Raw genomic sequence first — 20,294 nt, 5'->3', positions numbered from 1 at the left:
CTGAATATTTAAAGATACAGGTTTACTTCTTCCCATAAGGCAGTGATAATAGTAGTTTCTTCATGTGGTACAATGGCCACTACTGGTTCAAACATATCTATGGAGCTTTGTGGGTGAAAGATATTTATGTTGGGTGTATGTTTTACTCCCTAACTATATTTTTTTGGAGTATTCGCCTATTTCTTGGGAGTAAAAGTGGCCAGTATACCCCTGATCAGTAGGGCTGGTAGTCCCAGTAAATCACTCTTGTAGGTTTAAAAAGTTACAAATATTAACCAAAAGCATAAATGCTATATTTTGTGGAGCTCTCGAAGAAAATGTGTAACTGAGAATATTGCCTATCTGCATAAAATGTGCCTCAAATCGTATATACTCGTTACCAGATCCTGAGCATTACCAGGCACAAGTATCTGCTTTAAAGTCCTCTGTGCTGCCTTCCTTGCAGTAGCATGCTTTGAGACAGTGTCTGGATGGTGTAAAGTGTTATATGAGCAACCTAACAGCATTGGCACCTGTGATACTTAACATCATGCCACCATTTTTGGCATGGTGTCATGAAGCATTGAATGGCTACTGGAAGAAGTCACAATGTTGCAAGTAACAAGATTTCATGTACATTGACCTTGTTCCTCTTCTGTTTTTGTAGTTAAGATTTGAAAGTTGTTGAATTGGCATTTATTCCTTTTGAGCATTCGTTTTGGATTTTGCATTGGTGTGCTTACTTTTGTTGGAATCGAAGCAAACTTGCTTTGTAAAGTTTTGAGATACTGCAGGCCCTACATGCTTCCAACAAAAAACGAGCCCATCTCTTTGTGGATTACCATGAATCTCTTGCGTTATTGTTACCAAGAACAGTGCCTTAATGAGTTTCTCTCAGCCTCTTGTGGCCTTTAACGTGTACAATCTCATTGAGGGTTACTAACAGCTTCATGTAACCTTATGAAGTAGACTAGATTTGCAGAGGCTCCTATCCACCTCTTGTGGCATATAAAAATGGAACAATTTCTCAGTGTTATCATCAACCTCTTGTGCCTTTTTATAAGGCTCTGTCAGCCTCTGGAATAATTCTTAGAAGCATACTTCTAGCCTTTTGGCTTCTTGGTGACTCTCACCAAGCAGTCCCTTATTGTGACCATAACTCATGGTGCTTCTACCAGCAGCCTTTCATGGTGAAAGGCAAAAGGCAAAGTTGTTTCCTTCAGTGTGGGCAAGCACAGTCATGTAATCGCCCACATCTTGCTCTTCTTATTTTCCTATTATTGTGCTTGATTCTCTCCCTTGAATAACCCTTCATATTGGTATGTTGGCTTTTAATCCAGCCTTTCCTCCTTGCATTTCCTGTGAATTGGTCCCTGTCACGATGGGGGAAAGTAATGGGATAAAGGCTGGGCAGCCATTCTGGACTGTTCATGCAGTCTCTGCTTATCACCTCTCACCCAGTCTCCCTAGTCACATCAGTCTACCTTGTCGCAGGGAGGGTTTGCAGAACACAAGCTGTGAAAATATGAAATGCTAGTTGGATGTTTCTTGCATTTCAGACATTGGCGCTTTGTAACAGGATTCAGTTTGTTTCCATCAGTCCTGAGTTGCTGGATAAAGTGCATCTTGTGGTTTCACCTGCTGCCTCCTTTGGGCTAATGGATTTTGTTGTGTTGCAGCTCCATGGTCATATTTAATGTGTAGAATGTTTACGATTGAAAGGATTCCAGTGAAACTGCCAGTTGAGCGGCTGAAGGAGCTGGAGGAAGCGGGGAGCGTGGGGGTCGCAATGAAGGAACTTGTTTAAAATAAATACAAGAAAACCTACCTGTGTTGTGCGGACCCTCATTAGATCAATGGTGATGAGATCCATGTAGTGGGCGACTCCCAGCATCAAAGGTGTTGCCATGCTGCTCTACGAGGCCTGTTGAGCCTCAGTGAAGCATCTGAAGAATTTGCAGTTGGCCAGCTGGTGTGCTCCTGAATGCTGGGAGCCGGTGGGCGGTAGGAAGAGGATGTAGAGTGAAGTGTCCCAGCATCTCTCAAGGGCTCTGAGGGACTGCCGGTGCGAGCCGTGGAGGGGAGGTGAAGCTGCGTGGCTGATTAAGGTGGCGTTGGCATAAAAGCTGTGGGTTCACGCCTATGGGCTAGCGTTGACCTGCTCCTGCTGGCGCCCCCTCTCATGTGATGACGTTATCCAGGACCAAGGGACGTTAGCGTGAACGCGAGCCAGGTGGCACTTGCCGCTCATGTGACTTTGCTTTATCTGATTGCCAGTTTCCTGGAAAGGGGATTGAACAGTGCTGCAGCAGAAGGGGGTTGTGAATAGTGTCGTTTGGGAGGGCGCCACTGCAACGCTGTTGGGGATTGCACTGAAGAATGTGAGCACCTTTCCAAATGCAGTGGACAGTCGGTGGGTTTTTATAAAGGAGAAATATACATATTGTTCAAAATGGCCATGCTTGGTGTGCCCTGCCCTCCAAATTCTTATGCCCTCCCAGGGCCCTGTGAACATTAAATTGAGCCAATGGACGAAAGGCTTCATGCATTAGTTACGGGCAGCTTGTGGTAATACTATATCCGTTGACCATAAAGTGTCCCTACGCATTCAGTTTCTGGGTTACAAAACTTTACCTAACATAGTGGATGGATGGCGGATGCTTGTGGTCAGGATAAGAAGATTGCGTTGCGCAAGAGGTTATATATATGGCCTCAAGAGAAAATAAAGGTGTAGCTATAAATAAAGGAACAGAGATGTGCTGTGTTGCAGCTCCATGGTGATATAGAATTGCTAGAATGTTTGGGATTGAATGGGTTCCAGTGAAGCTGTTATGTTGAGCAGCTGAAGGTGCTGGAGGAAGCGGGAAGGTGGGGGATGCAATGAACAAACTTGTTAATGTATAAAAGACAAGAAAACCTACCTGTGTTGTGCGGACCCGCATTACATCGGATTAACTCTGAATCAGTAGTACTAGTGTATTAAACCCATTACATTTTCCCTCGTAGTGTGTGGTTTAGTGTTCACACTTTCCTTGTCCTTGAAATGTTTCCCAAACCTTTTTGTATGTGTGTAATTTGATTTTTCATTTAATTTGTTTAGTTCATGTATTGTGTAGTTTCTATATTACTTTAATTATTTTGCTATTATTCTTTCTATTATTTCAGTTACTGTTCCTCCCCTTCCCCCACCTCCTTTTTGTATTGTAAGGCTCCCGGAACTCAACTTCTCCTTCCCAGACACCAAAATACCCTACTCCTCTCCCACTTTGCCTTTTCTCCTTTACTCTAAGACTATCTTCCACTTTTTAGTTACTGATCGGTCACAAACTACTCCACCTCCTTGCTTAACCCTGATCTCCATATTCACCCCTTTCCATCATCATCTGGTTACCCATTTATTCCCAACTGCTCACCAAGCCTTTTTCCACCAGCCTCCACACTTTTACCCTGGTTATTGGCCCCTACATATTCTCCTCTTTTCGGCATGCTCACTCCCATTTTCTATTTGTTCATCATGACGACTCCTCAGATCAGACAATTTTGAGGCCAGGCCTTTTACATGGAGTCAGTCTACTAGTTGAATAGGTCTTTAAAGTGTGGATAAAATAGGTAAGTGGTGGGCAGCTTGCCACTCTACACGTCCTTTCTGTTGCTCTTTCTATTCTGGCCAAGCCCCGAGTAAACCCTTGTGGAAGGTCTCAAGCTGGAGGAGTCTTGCGTAGTGAACTCAGTGTTCCATGTGAGTAATATAGAAAAAAAGACAGACGCCTAAAGAGCAGAGCCTTTATCCCTCTCCTTTGAGGTTTATCTTCTCTGCATTCGATTTTGTTAAGTGTGTTCTTATAATAAGTATATTTAGCATTGTGTTTAACATGCAAATAAGTTCAAGCACAATTCTGGACAGTCTCAAGCACAATGTTCACATGGTATGTGCTTTTGTATTCTGGTCTCACATTTATTATGTTTTTTTTAGTATTGACCACCTAACTCAGATCCTTAATTTTCTGATTCCTATTGGAAGCACTTTTGCAACTTGCCTTAACATCTTGGCAGATTGCCCTACTTTGCCCCAGGTATGTTCTTTGAATAGTAATTTGCAGATTTGTACTTGTAGCATGTGGAAAGTCCTAAACGTGCGTCTGGCCACACCCTCAACCTCCGTTTCAGTACTGATTACTCTACTTTGGTAGCCCCTCCTCTCCTGCTGGAGTCAACTGATCATATGGCTATCCAGTTTAGTTTAGATCTCCATAATGGCACTCCACCGATTTCACTTCCTATGCCAGTTAGGTGTTGAAGATTATCAACAATGAATACTTCAATCTGTTCCTTTCTTCGTCTTACCCTCTACTAGCAAATTATTGCAAACAGGATTAAAATAGCCTTTAACTCCTGCTTTACATCTGCCTTAGATATTCTAATATCTGTTAAATCTGTGAGCTGTTACATAGTAAAATAATGTTCAACAGGATCTACCACTGATCTGAGTACCCTTAAAACGACTCCTAAAGCTCCTTTGAGCTCCTAAATTGTGCGGTCAGACTCCTGTAATGCCTTAAACCTCTGTAGTCCTTGACCCAAATAAGGCCCGGCTAAATGAGCTACATGCTTGTCCCCGAAGAGAAACCTAGGAATAAAGACAGACACAAGTGGTCTGAATAAAATCATTTATTTTATGTTTTGTGTGTCTGTGTGTATTAGTGTTTTGACTAGTCTGTCCAGCCCACTATGGGGAAGAGAAGTTATATTGAATTCTGACTAGAAGTGTGAAGACAAAGGTATAAGTTGGCCGGTCTGGTATTAAAGTGCTGGTATTAATGTATACCAGCACTTTACCGGACCAGCCGACTACAGGTGGGGCACCTGAGTTACCTCCAGCTAAAAGCTGTAACTAATGCAGGCGCCTTACCATCAAATAATGCCATTATTACCGGCACTTGTAGTGCCGGTAATGACAGCAAATCCCCCCCACCCCCGTGGAGTCCTATAGGACTCCATGAATGGGGATTTACACCATCACCCCGGCACTCGTATTCCAGGTGTAGTGCCGCCAGACCGAGAGTTGGAAACTGTAATAGCATTTGCCGATATCCTGGCATATTTACCGCCAGGATACCGGCAAGGTCGTAATGAGGCCCAAAGTCTTTTTGCTTTATTACACAAGAGCTTTGGGAAACTTTGGACAATCATTTAGAAGAGTGATGAATCTGGTTTAACAATACAATAATCCAAGTGCCTAGTCAAAGACTCATGGAGTGAAAAGAACTTTGTGTTGTATTTGGAACAGACTTTTCTTGATTTGAACTTTTCGTTTGGAAAATCCTCGATTAACCCTCGGGAAGGGGATATGACCCTGGTTACAAGGATATCTGTTTGCAAAGTTTGTTTACATATCACTGTTATTTTGTTGAATTTGAAAGGCAATATGATGCGTGTATAATTTTGTTGTATGTATACATGTGAGGGAGCGATACCTTTTGATATCAGAGTGTTTTCCTTTAGTCTTACTTTGACGGGTAGGGAAATCCTTGTTAGGTTAGGGAAAGCAAGTTGTTAATCACACCGTTACTATTGAATAAAATGGCTACTTCTGAGAACCCTACTTGTCCGTCTCACATTATTTCTGACCCCTCACAATACACTGTCCTTGTGACCCAAACATTAATCTGACCCTCACGCTAAAATAAATAAGTGTGTAAGGACAGTGTCTGTGATGTAGGTTTGGTAAAAAGTGTGAACAAATATAGATAAATCAAACCAAATCCTTTGGGTCAGAGAGTGGTTCCCTTACCCTGGATTTCTTAGGTAAGAAGGCAGAAGTGTCTTTTTCAAACAGTAGTTCTTTAAGGGTGAGGAAAGTGTCTATTTTCAAATAATGACTCCTTAGGAATAGCAAACATGTCCTTTTCCAAACAGCCACTTCATAAGGATAGCAAAGTTGTCTCTTTAAAACAACCACTTCCTAAGGATGGCAGAAGTGTATTTTTCAAACAGTATCTTCTCCCATGCCAGGAAGCCTCCGACATTATCAACTTATTGATTCAGCTTCAACTTGCCTGGTGTTTGATCCGCCAGGACTTCTTTCGATCTGATCCTTACAGATCCCATGATATACTCTCTCACCAGGTATCTGTCCACCATGTCTGTCTCTTCTGTGAATTTCAAATGTATTACCTGGCATACTCCCCTGCCAGGTATCTTCTCCCTGAATGCTTATTGCCTGGTGAGCTTCTTTCACCAGGAGGTGGTCTTAATGTTCTCACTGCCTTTCAGTATAGCATAGTTGTATTCCTTCACTTTATATAATTTCTTGGCTTGAGGTACTACTTGTTCCAACTTTACCCACATTGACCTCTCAAATATGGAGAATTGTTCAAGTGTTGACTTTTAATTCTTTTGTTAATGTTCACTGCCTTGTGGCAATACTTGCTCCAATCTTCCCCATATCGACATCTCATGAAGATTTGTGCAAATTCTGTCCTTAGTTCCATTTGGTCGAAATTCAAAATCAGTTCTTAATGGGTCCCATTCCTGTCGGTATGCCCCGGGTCCCCAACCTCTCAGGGCAGACTGACTGGTATCTGGCAATGCCTCTGAGCTTGGCACGTAGCTGCAATAAAGCTTTCAACTCGGGATGGCATTCTCCTCTCTGCAGGTCTCGTCTCAGCTCATCCGCATCCCCCCTTTCATCCTCCAGTAAACCTGCTGCTTCTGGACTTGACTGTCGGCACTGCCGGTAGCTTGGCTGTTGCTGCCAGGTTCCCAGCTGTCCTCTCACTGAGCCTGCAGTGTTTTCTGTGGCCTTGCGCCACTCTGGTAAGCATTGCCTGCAAGCGGCAGCCTGCTCTCAGCACCACGGCCAGGCCCTGTGGTTCCGCATTCTCCCGTAGTTCTGCTTCCTTCTGTCGTTCGGCTTCTCTCTGATTTGCAAATGCAGTCACCGTTTTTAAATGTCCCGCACAGATGGATCTCCTTGCAACAACTAGTCTGCATGTTCCACTTGGTGTTTCTCTTGATCCGCCTGAACTCCTTCTTCCTCATCTCACTAGTTGAGGCTTTATGGGAGTTAGAGTCCACAGGATTTATAGAACTTCTAAAGTCGTTTTGTTTGAGATTTTCAGTTAGTCCAAAAACATCAGGGACAGAAGGTGTTGTGCAGTGGTCACAGTGTACGAACAGAAGTAGTGGAACGGTGTGCCCTGCTAGCCTGCACTGTTCCCCACAAACCTCATTGCCACGCCCTCTCCCATGCACAATACAAACCCCAAAACACATATACCTGATGTTTAAAGGAACGCCCAGTGCACTGCACTGAAAGTGCAAGTTTCAATTTCTTCCTACGCTTTTCTTTTAAAATGAAACCATTCCGGAACGTTTTTTTTTTTTTTTAAATAAAAGTATAGGAACGGTAAAACTTAATTAAAAGATGTAGAGGAGCACCGCTCCCGGCCTCTCCCGCCCCTTCGACCACTGGTGTTATGGGTGTGTTTTGTACATATGAGGTGCAAATGGTAGTCTGTCTAGTATGTCTGGCAGGAAGGGGTTTTAGGATTTTGCCACTGGAGTGATGTGTATAATTACAACATGCCGTCAGGAATTTAGGAATTATAGGGTCTTTGAAGAATACTGCATTTCTCCTGATGGGGTCACCACATGTCCCAGACAGCTATCTCCTCCAATATGATCCTCCCACATAATGCTGGCCCCAGTGTCAGGATCAGGTAGCGGCTGCCGTCCCCGGGCCACATGGGAGGAGGTCCTTGACTGGGGTTTAATGATGACTCCATAGGATTCATCACAGGTGAGGGAGGTAAACACACTTGCTTGGACCCGGGTCAGAAAACTGGGGCTACACATCAGTGGCAAATCTAGCAACTAGATTATGGAGGCTACCCATAGCTACTATTTAGCTTAATAAAGGCATTTGCACGCCTCCAAAATACATTTTTTGATCTGTGATGAACTACCTCTCACCCAAGCTCCCTTGCTTCTGCTGTAATACCCATGTTAGAGCTTTGTGAACAGTTTGTATCTTTTTTTTAGAATTATATTGAATCTACTAGTCCTAGTCTTACCATATCTTCTCCTATTGAAGTTGCACCTATTTTAAGTTTGATCCCATATCTCCATCCATTCACTCATTTTTCACCTTGTTACTCATGGGGATCTACTTGCTCTTTGAAATTCAAAACCGGTTCTCTATTGACCGCTGTCCTCTGTTCTGCCAAACCCCAATTTGTGATACCTTCTTCCTATTATGAATGTATCAGGGTTGGTCCTTGCCACATTGAAATTTGGTATCAATTACTGTATCTGAAAAAAGACCACTCTTGGGCCCCTGGTTTCTGCAAACTATTGTTGTGTTTTCCTTCTGCATCCAGATCATTGGAATCTTTAGCTATGTTTCAATTTCAAAGTTTTACTGAGCAATCATCCTCTCCAGGCCGGCTTTCGCCTTGAAGATCCAGAAGGCGTTGGACATTAATGTTGTTGTGGGCTTGGTAATGCCGTCGCAACGTTTCAACAGAGTGGCAGCTTTTCAGGGCAATTTAAAAACAACCCAAAACAATACCCACACAACTATTTATTTGAGTCCCTTTTACAGTCATAGGAAACAACAGTGTAATAGCTGTAAGCTTGCAAAAGAAGGAGACTGACACAAAGGTGGCATATTTAGTGCTGTAGACATTTATTAGTAAAAATAAAGCAAGAGAAAACCTATCTTTCCCTATTTTCTAAGAGGTGTTTCCCAGTCTCAACTAAAGATCTAATGTGACTGTCAGGACGTCTGTTAGAGTAAAGGTGTCCTCTGGCCTGTGCCAAGAAAACCCTACTTCTCGCCCTTACACTATAAACTAATAAATAGAGCTGTACTGTGCTCATTCTAGGAGAATGCATTCCTTCTCCTGGGTTATTCTCAAAGTTCCACACAATGTCTCCTCGGTGAGCCAGGAGAATGCCTCCCTTCTCAAACAACCTGGTGGAATGACTCCCTTTCTCTGGTCACAAAGTTCCAAATGAAGTTCAAAATAATAGTCGTGGTTGTGACAAATCTCTTCCCCAGGTCACAAATTTCCAAAATAACAGTTACTTCATAGGTCAGGATATAGAGGTTGGTCTCGGCCCCAAATTATCCCGGGGCAATGATTCCCTTCCCCAGGCTTGTTGGACCTTCCTTCCGGTCCACGTTACCAGGAGAATGGATCCCTTTTCCTGGTAGTTATGACAATCTCCTACAACCAGGGGGAATGGCTCCTTTCACCTGGTTTTCTCCTCATTAGGTTTCATGCTTTCAACACCCAACTCTGAGTGCTCTGAGGGTTTGTGACCCATGTTTCTCTCTTCTTCTTTGGTTTGGCCCACTTGGTCCACCTCCCTGCCAAGTACTGCGACGAGGAAGATGACTCGTATTGTGCCCTTGGTTTGGGTTGTCGACCCTTTTGTGATGAATCTGATGATGTCATCACTCTTTTCCCGGGGGTGGCGTCTCAGGTGGCCAGGAGACGTCAACCGCTACCTAATCCTGACCCTGTGGGAGGAACACAAATGGGGTAGGCGACCCTATGGCGGGATGCACTTGGTTCGCCAAATGAAAACAGATATCACCTTTTCCTTTTAGGCCTACTGTGACAGTCCCCTTCAACCACCCAAAAAACCTACTGATGACATCTTTCAATATTCTGTGAATAGGATGCCAAGGACTGCCTATCATTCACATGTATATAGAATCACTGGGAAGAGAAGGCTGAACAGAGCAGTGAGGATCATTGAAGAAAAGCCTAGGATGCACTCTAGTGCTTGTGAGCGTGTGATAGATGCCGGGACATTTAAAAACCCCAACCAGCATGGAGGAAGGAGATGCTGTCTGGGGAAGCTTCGCCCTCTCGGTACTGACTGAGGGCTTGTCGAGTCGAAGAGAAGACTGTGGAGCCTGGAGGCTCGAGGAGATGCAAGAAGGAGGACTGCTGGAGCAGGTTTGCCGTGCTGAGACCGTAACAGGAAGAGAGAGGAAGGCTTCCTGACGGCTGTGGGAATCGAGAAGCAGCACCAGAGACGCCCGAGAGCAGAGAAGGATGAACATAGGACTGGGAGCCTCGAAGGACGTGGAAGGCGCTATGCGAAACCGTTGAGCCAGTGAAACATAGATGGTATGCTGAAGCATTGCTTCACATTGACCGCGAGAGGTCCGGAGAATTACATAAATGATGGTTGTGTCCTGAGAAGGAAAGCTGGGACATTGGGGTGCTTCGGCAACATTATTAAGGTCAGCTAAGAGCCAGTAAAGTGAATGATAACGGATTCGAAACCCTATATGTCAAAAGGATTAATAACAGAAGTCAAGTTTGCAAGTTTAAAGTGAACTGTACGAGAAAGTCCTAGCAGGAGAGTATACCATATCAAATCTAAAAGCCTCCACCTCATTTCTTCATAAATGGCACTCTTCTTCAGTTCAGTGTATGACCCTTTTCAGCAAGGACATTTTATTTCTTCAACCCATACAGAGCTTGAAGGAAGTTTCACTCTTCCAGGCGCTAAATATTATTTTCTTAGCAGATAAAGGAGGCTCTGATAAATCCTCCAGAAGATCGTCCTCACCCAAGACAATAGTTGGAAAATAAAAATCCTTTTTCAACATCAGATCTTTGTTCATGGTCTGTCACCTCAATCTAACATTTTCTCACCTTACTCTACACTCTGTAAGGAAGGCATGGTATTAACCAGTATGACAGACCGAAGTGATCACAGTTCATGGGTGTTTATTGAACTTCGGGGGTGTTGGAAAAAACGCCTGTCTAAACCTAAATCTAAGGATGGGAGCAAGCTACGACCATCAAAATAATGATAACGCAGTCCTAGTAGTATCTTTGTCAAAGTAAAAGGGCCTATACTATAAATAAAAAAGATTGCCAATCCCTACTTCTAAACAATAAACAGTTTGGGAAATGATGTAACAAAAAGTGTGCCATGAAACAATATGTCCAGATGACTGGATAGTTGGTTCCCTTCCCCATGTTTTCACCATTGGACAAGGCGACACACTTGGGCTTGGAACACACTTCAATTCGGTTAAGCACAAGGGCCCGGTTCCAGTTCAGATATCGGCTCTCTGTAACCAAAAGTCTCCTGCTCAATCAAGGATGGCTTCTTCCTTGCCAGACAAAAGTTCAACGTAGATTGTTCAAAGTTCCTTTCCTGAGGAGTTTTGCTTTTTAAGCAAGAAGTCTTTACTTCTGCTTTGATTCCCCATCGACCGGGCTCAGACTCCCTTTTGACTTTACAATTTACCATATGCCTCTCTCCGTCTGACTCGGGCCTCTGTATAGCACACCACTTTCATGAGTCCCCCTCCCTCGCGCTGAGACTCCTTTTTTTTTCACTGTTCACTGCAAACTGAAGACTTTCGATTGTGCAAAGCATTTGACTTAAACCGTTGCAGGACCACTTCGATTCTCTTTCTCATATATCATATTCACATTTCATAAGTTCTGTTAGCGGGATACATTCAGGCAGAGACCTTTCGATTGGGCACACACGCGGTGCCGGACCACTCAAAGTACAGAAAACAATTATTGGCTTTCCCTTTTCATTTGCGTCTTTCATCAAACGCCTTTTCCATTCGACTTCACAGGACACTTTGTTGCCGCCCGTAACCTTCGTCCATACGGAGCCCGGTTTCACACAGCTGCCTTCAGCTCACTGGCTGTATGCAAGGTTCAGCTTGCGGCTTTGATCATGGAGTCATGGGCGATACCGTGGCGGCTGCACTTCTCCCCCAACTCGACTGGTCAGGCAGGAAGGCCCCTGGTATCTCGGACACGCATTACAGGATTCTCTAGCCTCATTTCTCCGCCTCACACATGCTGCTTCCGAGTTGTCAACTGCCCAGAGATTACTTGTCAAACGGCCCAAGGGCATCACCCTCCTTGGTTTCGTTATGCGACTTTCCATCTGGCTTCCTCGATTCAGCTGCAGTCTGGAATAGGCTACTCCTTCATGTGCTCCGTCTCGTTCCTTGCCTAGCACGAATTGTGTTCCCATGCTCTGCCTTTTATCCAGGTGGGAAGGTTAAGAGGATTACGATGTGGGTTGTTCCAGGCAATTGCCAAACTCTGTGTGACCATGGCACCGGGACCTGTTCAAGTCTGTCTTTCCCCAGTTTCTAAAGGGAATGTATATGGGTTTGTGCAGGAAACGGGGGGAGTTACAAAGCCCATGTACTTGATCGGGAAAGAGGGAGTAAAAGTTTTGAAGGGGTGGAGGGATACTGTGTCTCCCCATTAGGTGTCCCACACCCACTCCACAACGATCCCCCATCCAGGTGATCCTCCTTCACTGGTCCACCCCCGGAGTCTGGATCCAATAGCCATAGCCGTGTCCTGGTCACCTGGATGACAGATCCCTGAGGACTGGTAAGTGAGACACCTTCTGGTTTCTCACAGCTCCCACATCACATGGTCAAAGGAACCGACCCAATGCCCACAACCCCAGCAGGCCTCGGAATCACTCATGCCCCTCCTGAATAGCCTTGCTGTTGTCCATTAGACCTTATTAAGGATCTTCATTTGTTTCACTCTCTCCTCCTGGTTTAAAGAGTTTAGAGGCACAGCCCTACACAAGTTATGCCACCTTTTCTCTGTCATCTCAGATCCAAGTGTATCAGACCATGACTTGAGGAGATCTACATTGCCCTCCTTATTGCTGAGTAGATGTTTATATACCTTGGAAGCAAGGTGACACTCTCTCTAAAAGCCCAACAGACGCACTGACAAGTTTTTGCCTCCCTTGGGTATCACTCCACCAATTGCTGACTTCAATATGCCCAATTCACTGTAGGAGTGATCCTTCAAACACTTCAAGATGGCAATGTGCCCAAAGGGATCCATCTGTTGTTCTCAAACAAGTCTCCTAGCCCCTGGACCCCACCCAATACCAATTGGGGTAGAAAAGCATCATCTTTCTCACTCGCGCCTTGGGGTTTTGCTAAATGGACGATTCGGGTGAAAAAAGGGTTCCTCACTGACCTGTTTCTTAAGCTTAAGCAAGCATTTCCTTTAACTCTATCGGAGGAGAGGACACACTTCCTCTGGTATTCCCCAACATCAAAAGCACTCCAGGACTAAGAGGGGTATTTATATTGGACTATGCACGCAACCAGACTTCTGGAGCCTTGTACAAAAATGTAATTAGGTGTATTGAAGAGAAAGCCAAATTATAAAATTACAAGTCTGGAATCCCTAGGCCACCTTCATCAGACGGAAGCAGAAATTTCCACATTTTCAAACCGTGTTGTTTCTCGACCCATAACAATTCCAATCTCGCTATTTCATTCTCTGCCAGGCAGTGTGTGATTGTGCTCAGAATGTAATTGATTCGAGGAGAGGTAGTCCTTTTAATTGCATGAACTTTATGCCAAAGTGACAACTTCAATTCTGTCCAACTGTCCAAATCCATCTTCAAGCTCGAACCCAGGCACTTCATATTCTCTCTCAGAATTTGGTTGTAAGCCAAATTCCCAGGTACTTCACCTCTCTGGACACCATCAGAATCAATTGCATCAAATGTGTTGTGGCCCACACAAACTCGAAGCAGGTAAGGCTTCCGACTTTAGCCAGTTTTCTTTGTAGCCTGTAAAGTATTTGAAAGTTTCAATTTGACACATTTGAGTTGGTAAAGAAGTCACTACATTTTGCACCACCAGCAGCAGATCATCAGCGTAGAGCCATAGCATTTGGAAAACATGACCAAACGTTAGCCCCTGTATCACAGCATCCTTCCTAATCGAGACAGTCAGCAGTTCCATTGCGAGTACAAACAAGAACAGTGATGGGGGACTATTCCCTACTCTACATTTTAGATTCTGTCAGGCTGGAACATACAATTTTCTTTAATGGCCCACTTGTTTTACCTTTTGACATTCTTTCATTGGCATAGGACAGAGGGACTCTGCGCAAAGTGGGGGACTCCCTTAGGCAAATCTCTGCCCGCTATCATCCATGCACAAGGAACCAGATAACTTGTTTACATTATGGCTTTGCTTCTTGCACTGGACTATTCTTGATCCTTTTCCAATCTGCACCTGGTCTTCAAAAATCCCTTCTGCAGGTCTGCTCTTTTTCTCTCCTGTTGAATTCTAGCTGTATTACTTGCCACATACTGGGCCCACTCCTCTTTCTCATAAGGTTTCAATTTTAATAGGTCCACGCCACCTTTACTTTAGGGATCCTGTGATAAAGGCCATTTTCTGTTGGCCAGGTATTTTCTTGGTCAGTCCCCTCGGGGGAATATTACAGAGATCTCCTTTCACATCTCTGATTAATTTCACAGGAGGCTACACAATGGGTGTGTTTTCAGATATCAGATTTCCTTTGGTGTGTCATGTGTAGTCAATCCCTCTCCTCATGCAGTAATCTCATCAAGAGAACTTGTTGGCTGGAGTAACTATGATGCTTCCTAAAAATGCCCTTTAATCACTTCATAGTATGGAAAAATAATGCCGTGGATTTTAATGAAGCCGCTGTTTTCAATTGTGCGATTTGTGTTCCTTTAGCATGTGTAGAAACAAAGATATCACATGGTTTCTAGCACGGCACAACTTGCTTGAATCTATACCAAGCTGATATTTTCTCCCATTTGTATACATTTATCCAGTATTTTCATATAATTTATTCTGGAAGATTTATAGGCAATTCTAAATACGAAAAAGCACTGGTTTAAAGCTGGTCTGTATTTAAAAATGTAATTTTGCTTTTTAGCCCACAGAAGCTTTCAAAGTAAACACACGCTAGAAGTTTGTTTCTTTCTAGATAACAGTTTTAGCTTGGAATTAATAAGCTCTTCTACGTTTTCCTGCCTGATAAGACCATCTTTACCTGCCCATGTGTCTGAACAGCTATAATTTCTCATAATGGAAATGTGATGTAGTGGAATGGGTTATAGAGCCACACTAGCTCACAGGCCAATCTCCATCTGTGTTCATTGATGAAGAATGCTGTATACCGGTGTTTGAACACAGTGAATTACTTCAAGGTCCTTTACTTCATTCATGAAATAACTTTGAATTACTTCTTGGAGAAGTCGGTCTATAGATGTAATTAAGGGTTAGGCAGATAGGGGGTGGTTTAGCAGGGTAAGAGTGATAGTGAAGGGGGCACTGTGGGTGAGGTGGGGGAGGGGGTGTGGGCGGGGCCATTAAGGAATGTGAAGTGATTTCAGTGAAGTAACATTCTTTTCCCAGGTCAACATATCGTAAATCCAACTGCCTTAATTGTCCTCTCACTTGAAATGCCCAGGCCAGAATCTAAACAATTCTGAGACCACAGTTGAATGTTTTTTTTCCTATGGCGTTTTCATTGCCGTATGGCCATATACCTTTTGAACCTTTGCATGTAGAATCTAAGTTTTTTGTGAGGCTTTCACAAGACAAGTAGGCAAATGGTGGATCTTATGTTGATGTAAATAAGCACACCACGTAGACGTTGTGATGGCGTGCAATGATATGACCTCTTTTTAAAATCCTAGTGAAAAAAGAGACGTCCTATACACTTTTGCAGGCATATATAACGCTGTTGTTTAACTTACTTAAACCCAACCACTACACAAAAACATTCGAAAGCTTATTTTAAGTTTAAGTAAAGCACATATGTTTATTGTTTCTTTTTGATTAAAGTTTTACTTCTTGGAAACATCAACTTTCTCTGGGTGGGTTGGCTAATTCAGGAATGAGCACGATTTTTACCATTTTAAGCAACCCAAAATACATCTCATTGTGAAACCTTTCAGTTAAATGTAAAATAATGCACATTTAATTTAATCAACATTGCAAACTACTATACTTTACACAGTAATAATCTTGTTGGGGTGATCAAATGAACAGGAAAAAATTAACATTATTTGCACTGGTGGCAGAAACTACCTTCTATGTCATAATAGTTGTTCACCTAAAATAGCATTTTTAAATAGATGCTAACACTTTTTACATGTTGTATTGCAATGCCATCATATAAATACATGGCTTTACTGGATATTGTTTTGACAACTCTGTGGGCACATAAAGTAGTAGTTTTTATTTTGTGGCCTCCTTCAATGCTAGAGCTCTGTTGCCTTCAACACAATTGATCATGGAGTTCTGATCACATGATTGGCTGGATGTGACGTTAATGGCACTTCACTGACCTGGTTCTCCACTTTCTCAGACCAGTATATCCAGTCTGTCTATTTCCATTTGCTGTGAAGACTCACACACTTAACTGTTGTGTCCCCCAAGGTTTCTCTATTCCCTCATTCATTTTCATCTGTTCATGCCCACATACAATTGTTTGCTCTTGCATCATCCTTTCGTTTCTGTTTTTTTCTCATATGTCACCGACACACAGCTCCTTAACTGTCTGGGTGGAGAAATGGTTGCCACTGCCTGTCATTTTCCAAAGTATATGTCAGAAATTTCCGCTTGTATAATTCACCATAAGTCCTGTATACAGATGTTATTTTAGGCAGCCCTTCATCTCTTTGGAACACTCATTTCTGTCCCCTGTCCCACCCCTGCCTCTACTGTCAAGCATTTGGAATTTAAGTTTGATATTACCATGCTGCTGATCTCCCAGGTTAACCTGGCTTCCTCTACTGAGCACGTTTTCCATGTTGTGCTTAGTCAGTGAGGATCTTGGATGCACTGCTAGATTATGCTAGGTCATTGGAATTGGGGATAGCCACTTAGTCTTACACAGCTCCAGGTCATTCAGAATGTGGCCTCCTGCATTCTTTACAACCTTTGGCGACCTTCTGATATTGCCCCCTATTTTGCCAAACTCTGTATTGGCTTCTGGTAAAAATAAATTTAAAAAAATCAAAACCCTATGGGCTGTCTACCAGTGTGTCCCACACTGGACCTTTTCTCTTGTAATTTGGGATCAAGCAGTATACTCTTGGCAAATGTTGTGTTCCACCAAGCATGCCTTATTGAGTGTGTGGTTGTGCCTGGCATTGGTTGGCACACAGGTGGAGATGGGCTTTTTCCACTCGTGCCTGTGCTACTTGCATTTTGCTTCCTCTGACCCTGCGATCTATTCTCGCGCTGTGCGACTTTGCCTGTAAACTGAACACGTCGCTCTTCATTTCTGAATTTGTTGAGTAACCGCTAAAGCCTGTTCTTCTCGGCCAGCGCCAGGAACCCATTTGTGGCATCCGTGCATTCTGTAAACCATAAGAGATGCAGACCATTCATTCTTGCCGGGCAGTGTTGGAAATTAAAAGCATTTTCTCTGGGAACCTACTTCCTTGGCGAAGTGCTGAAATGATAGGTTGGCGCTAGAGGTGGACAGGCAACGGAAGGCTTATGAAAAATGTTAATGCAGGGTTAAAATAACACTTTTTTGATAGAGATGTGGTGAAACCTCACAAAACACATGAAGCACCATGACCTTCATTATTATAATAACATGTTGAGTAAAAAGAATGCGATTGTAACCAGAGTAATTTCCCCAGGACTTTTACAACTGTATCATCAATGCTGAAAGAAACCTAATGCAAGGCAATGCGTAATACAATCACCTGCTTTCAATACATGTTTATCGTCTTACATTTGCACCTCTAATGGGGATACGCCAGAGACCATAGCCACCGCCAGTTACTCACTCACTGCTGTGTCTGCAGCCATCTAGCGTTAGTAACACTTTACTATCCTTACATACAAAACAAATAATAACCTCAGCAGAGCTCTTCTGAACTTTGGCGTTTGCCTCTGCATGCTGGGAACAGGTCCTCATTGCGGTTGCAGAATTGTATGGCAGATTAGACGTGAGCTTTTGACTTCCACAGATCCGGCATATAAGGAGGCCATGTTTCTCAGATTCGGGATAAGAGAAATTCAAGCCCAATTCCTGCACTGTTGAGGGGCACTTGTACTTTAATGTATCCCCCACGAAATCCCTCTCTGGTGCACTCTTTGGGTGGTTTTTGCTTTCCGTGAAAAAGTGATGCTTGGTTCTGGGGTGAAAACACCTAATAAAAGGGCTGATGTCCGCAGAGGGAGTAGGGGGTGTGGGCTTGTGCGGTGTGTAACCACATGGCTGTTTTCCCTAGCACGATTGACCTGCACGGTCAATCCTCAGTTTGTTTTCTTGCCATCACATGCCATGACACATTAGATGGGTTTAAGTGAAATGTTCCCTCATAGCTATACAAGTGTCTTTTAGAATATGATGTAATGGCTGCAAAAGACGTGTAGCAAGTTTTGGTGAAAATGTAGCCTTTGAAATGTGGATTTGGGAGGGTGTGTGTCCATGGATAGCATGGAAGTGGGTTGGAGTGTACTTCTTAATTGTTAGTAAACACACCAGGAGCCCCTTTATTTCTTTGCACAAGATCGGTTTGTGATACTTTATTTTTGCAGGTAGGACACTAGGCCCATTGATTTTGATTTCATTAGAATTGCAGCATATGGGCACCCTGCTCTGAACTATAGATTTCAATAAAATGTGAAAACAGCCATTGCCAGTCCTGTTCATTTGTTTATTTATTTATTTAATTTATTTGTTTGTATAGTGCTGCAGCCTGCGGGCATCAGAGCGCATTCCATGAAGACAGGACATTGAGAGGACAGTGTACGGGACAGTGGTGGACGACACATATAAGTCCATTCAAGCAGATTGCACGGTTTAAGGGGACCTAACCGGAAATTATTTAAATAAGAAAGTCTTTAATTGCTTTCTGAAGTGTGGATAGTTTGTTTCCAGCCGCAAGGTCACAGGTAGTTCGTTCCATTTAAGGAGACTTTTGCTCGTGAAGGCCTTGCCTAGACCTTTCGTCTTTTTTGCTGGAATTATTTGAAGAAGGCCTTTATTAGAAGATCTCAGGTTTCTGATTGGTTCATGCCGTTTGAAGTGCTTTTGTAAGTATACAGGCGCTTTGGCATATAGGCATCGATGGACTAAAGTGAGAGACTTGAATATGATTCTCTCCTCGACAGCCAACCAATGTAGGTCTCTTCTGTCACTTCTGTCACTTGTATCATCATACAAAGGATTTTGAGACTGTCTTGCTATACTCTTCCTATTCCATATACCAAGATCTTGTAATTATCTTATTAAACCTTACTGATATTTCAGGCACAAACTCTGTACTGACCAGTCTGTCTCTAAAAAGTGATTTTAAAACTGGAATAAGATGTATTGACCACGGAGAAATCACCTTGAAATGTATCCCCATTTTCTGTGTGTGCTGTATGAAACCAAATTTCCCATGGCTGTGATTTTAGTCAACTTTTTTGGGATATCTGTTGAGCACATAGGAGAGCCCCAACTACCAGGAATATTGCTCAGCCAATCTATTATCCCTCCACCCCCCCCCAATTTGAACTCCCTTGAGCTCTGATCTCCTGATTTACACTTGCATTGCAAGCATATATTGTGAGTGCAACATCATGAAAGTGATTTATCCTGGCATATACTGTGGACACAGGCATCTGGGAAATATGTGAAGTGCTCCTGTTTACGTTGCTGGTCTGACATCCATCACATGTTTTCAATGTGTAATTTGTATGGCTTTTTACTCCATTTTTCTAAAAACATTTGCTCTAAAATGCATCATTAGTGTTATGTTTTCACTTGACATAAATACACGTCACACTCATAAGGTGAAATAATTATGTCTTCGGTTTAATCGGAGGAGCCCCCAGGAGGCCAGCTTCTTACAGCAACATCTTCGTGTATGGCTCCATCAACATTCAGGAACCATATACGAAGATGTTGTCATAGTTACATTGCGCATTCCCAATAACCACAGGAACTCTATACGGTGTATTAATTATAACAATATCCTCACATCTCCCCTTCTAAATAATATTACATATATAATGAATAAATATTGAAATGCCATACTGTAATGGATATAAATTCTTAACTTAAAATTTCTACACAATATAAAGGATACAATGAATCTTCTTGTTACAAGGATGTGTAACATAAACCTGGCTCCATGTCACCAGTTCCAAACCCTCAATAATACACATAGTCTTGTTTATGGTTCCATATTCTTCTTCTGTGTCTTGGTATTGGCTGACACCTGTCATTCCTTTCTTCATGTGGATTTTCTTGTATTTCCTTTTCCTGTGTCCTTTCTTCGCACATCATACTTGGTTCATCAAGCTTATCCTTGAATGTCTTGTCTTTGAATGTCTCTCCATACCAGCCTTGTTCTCTTTTATTTATCATTACCTCCTCCTCCTTTGCCAAGACTACATTATCACATGACCATTTCTTGCCATCCTCTAAAATCACAGATTTCTTCGAACATTCTACCACTCTTTGGGGAGGACGAAA

The 20,294-nt window shown here is 43.0% G+C and overlaps 1 protein-coding gene across 2 annotated transcripts in view; it reads left to right on the top strand.

The window, feature by feature from the left end:
* DYM (dymeclin) overlaps window positions 1–20,294 on the top strand; it is a 1,763,009-nt gene that overhangs the window by 588,624 nt on the left and 1,154,091 nt on the right. The window lies entirely within an intron of this gene.

This window comes from Ambystoma mexicanum, chromosome 6p (assembly GCF_040938575.1).
Source record: "Ambystoma mexicanum isolate Mex_15411 chromosome 6p, UKY_AmexF1_1, whole genome shotgun sequence".
Taxonomy (NCBI): Eukaryota; Metazoa; Chordata; class Amphibia; order Caudata; family Ambystomatidae; genus Ambystoma; species Ambystoma mexicanum.
Note: the sequence above shows the minus strand (reverse complement) of the source record. Positions and strands in the feature narration are given on the sequence as shown.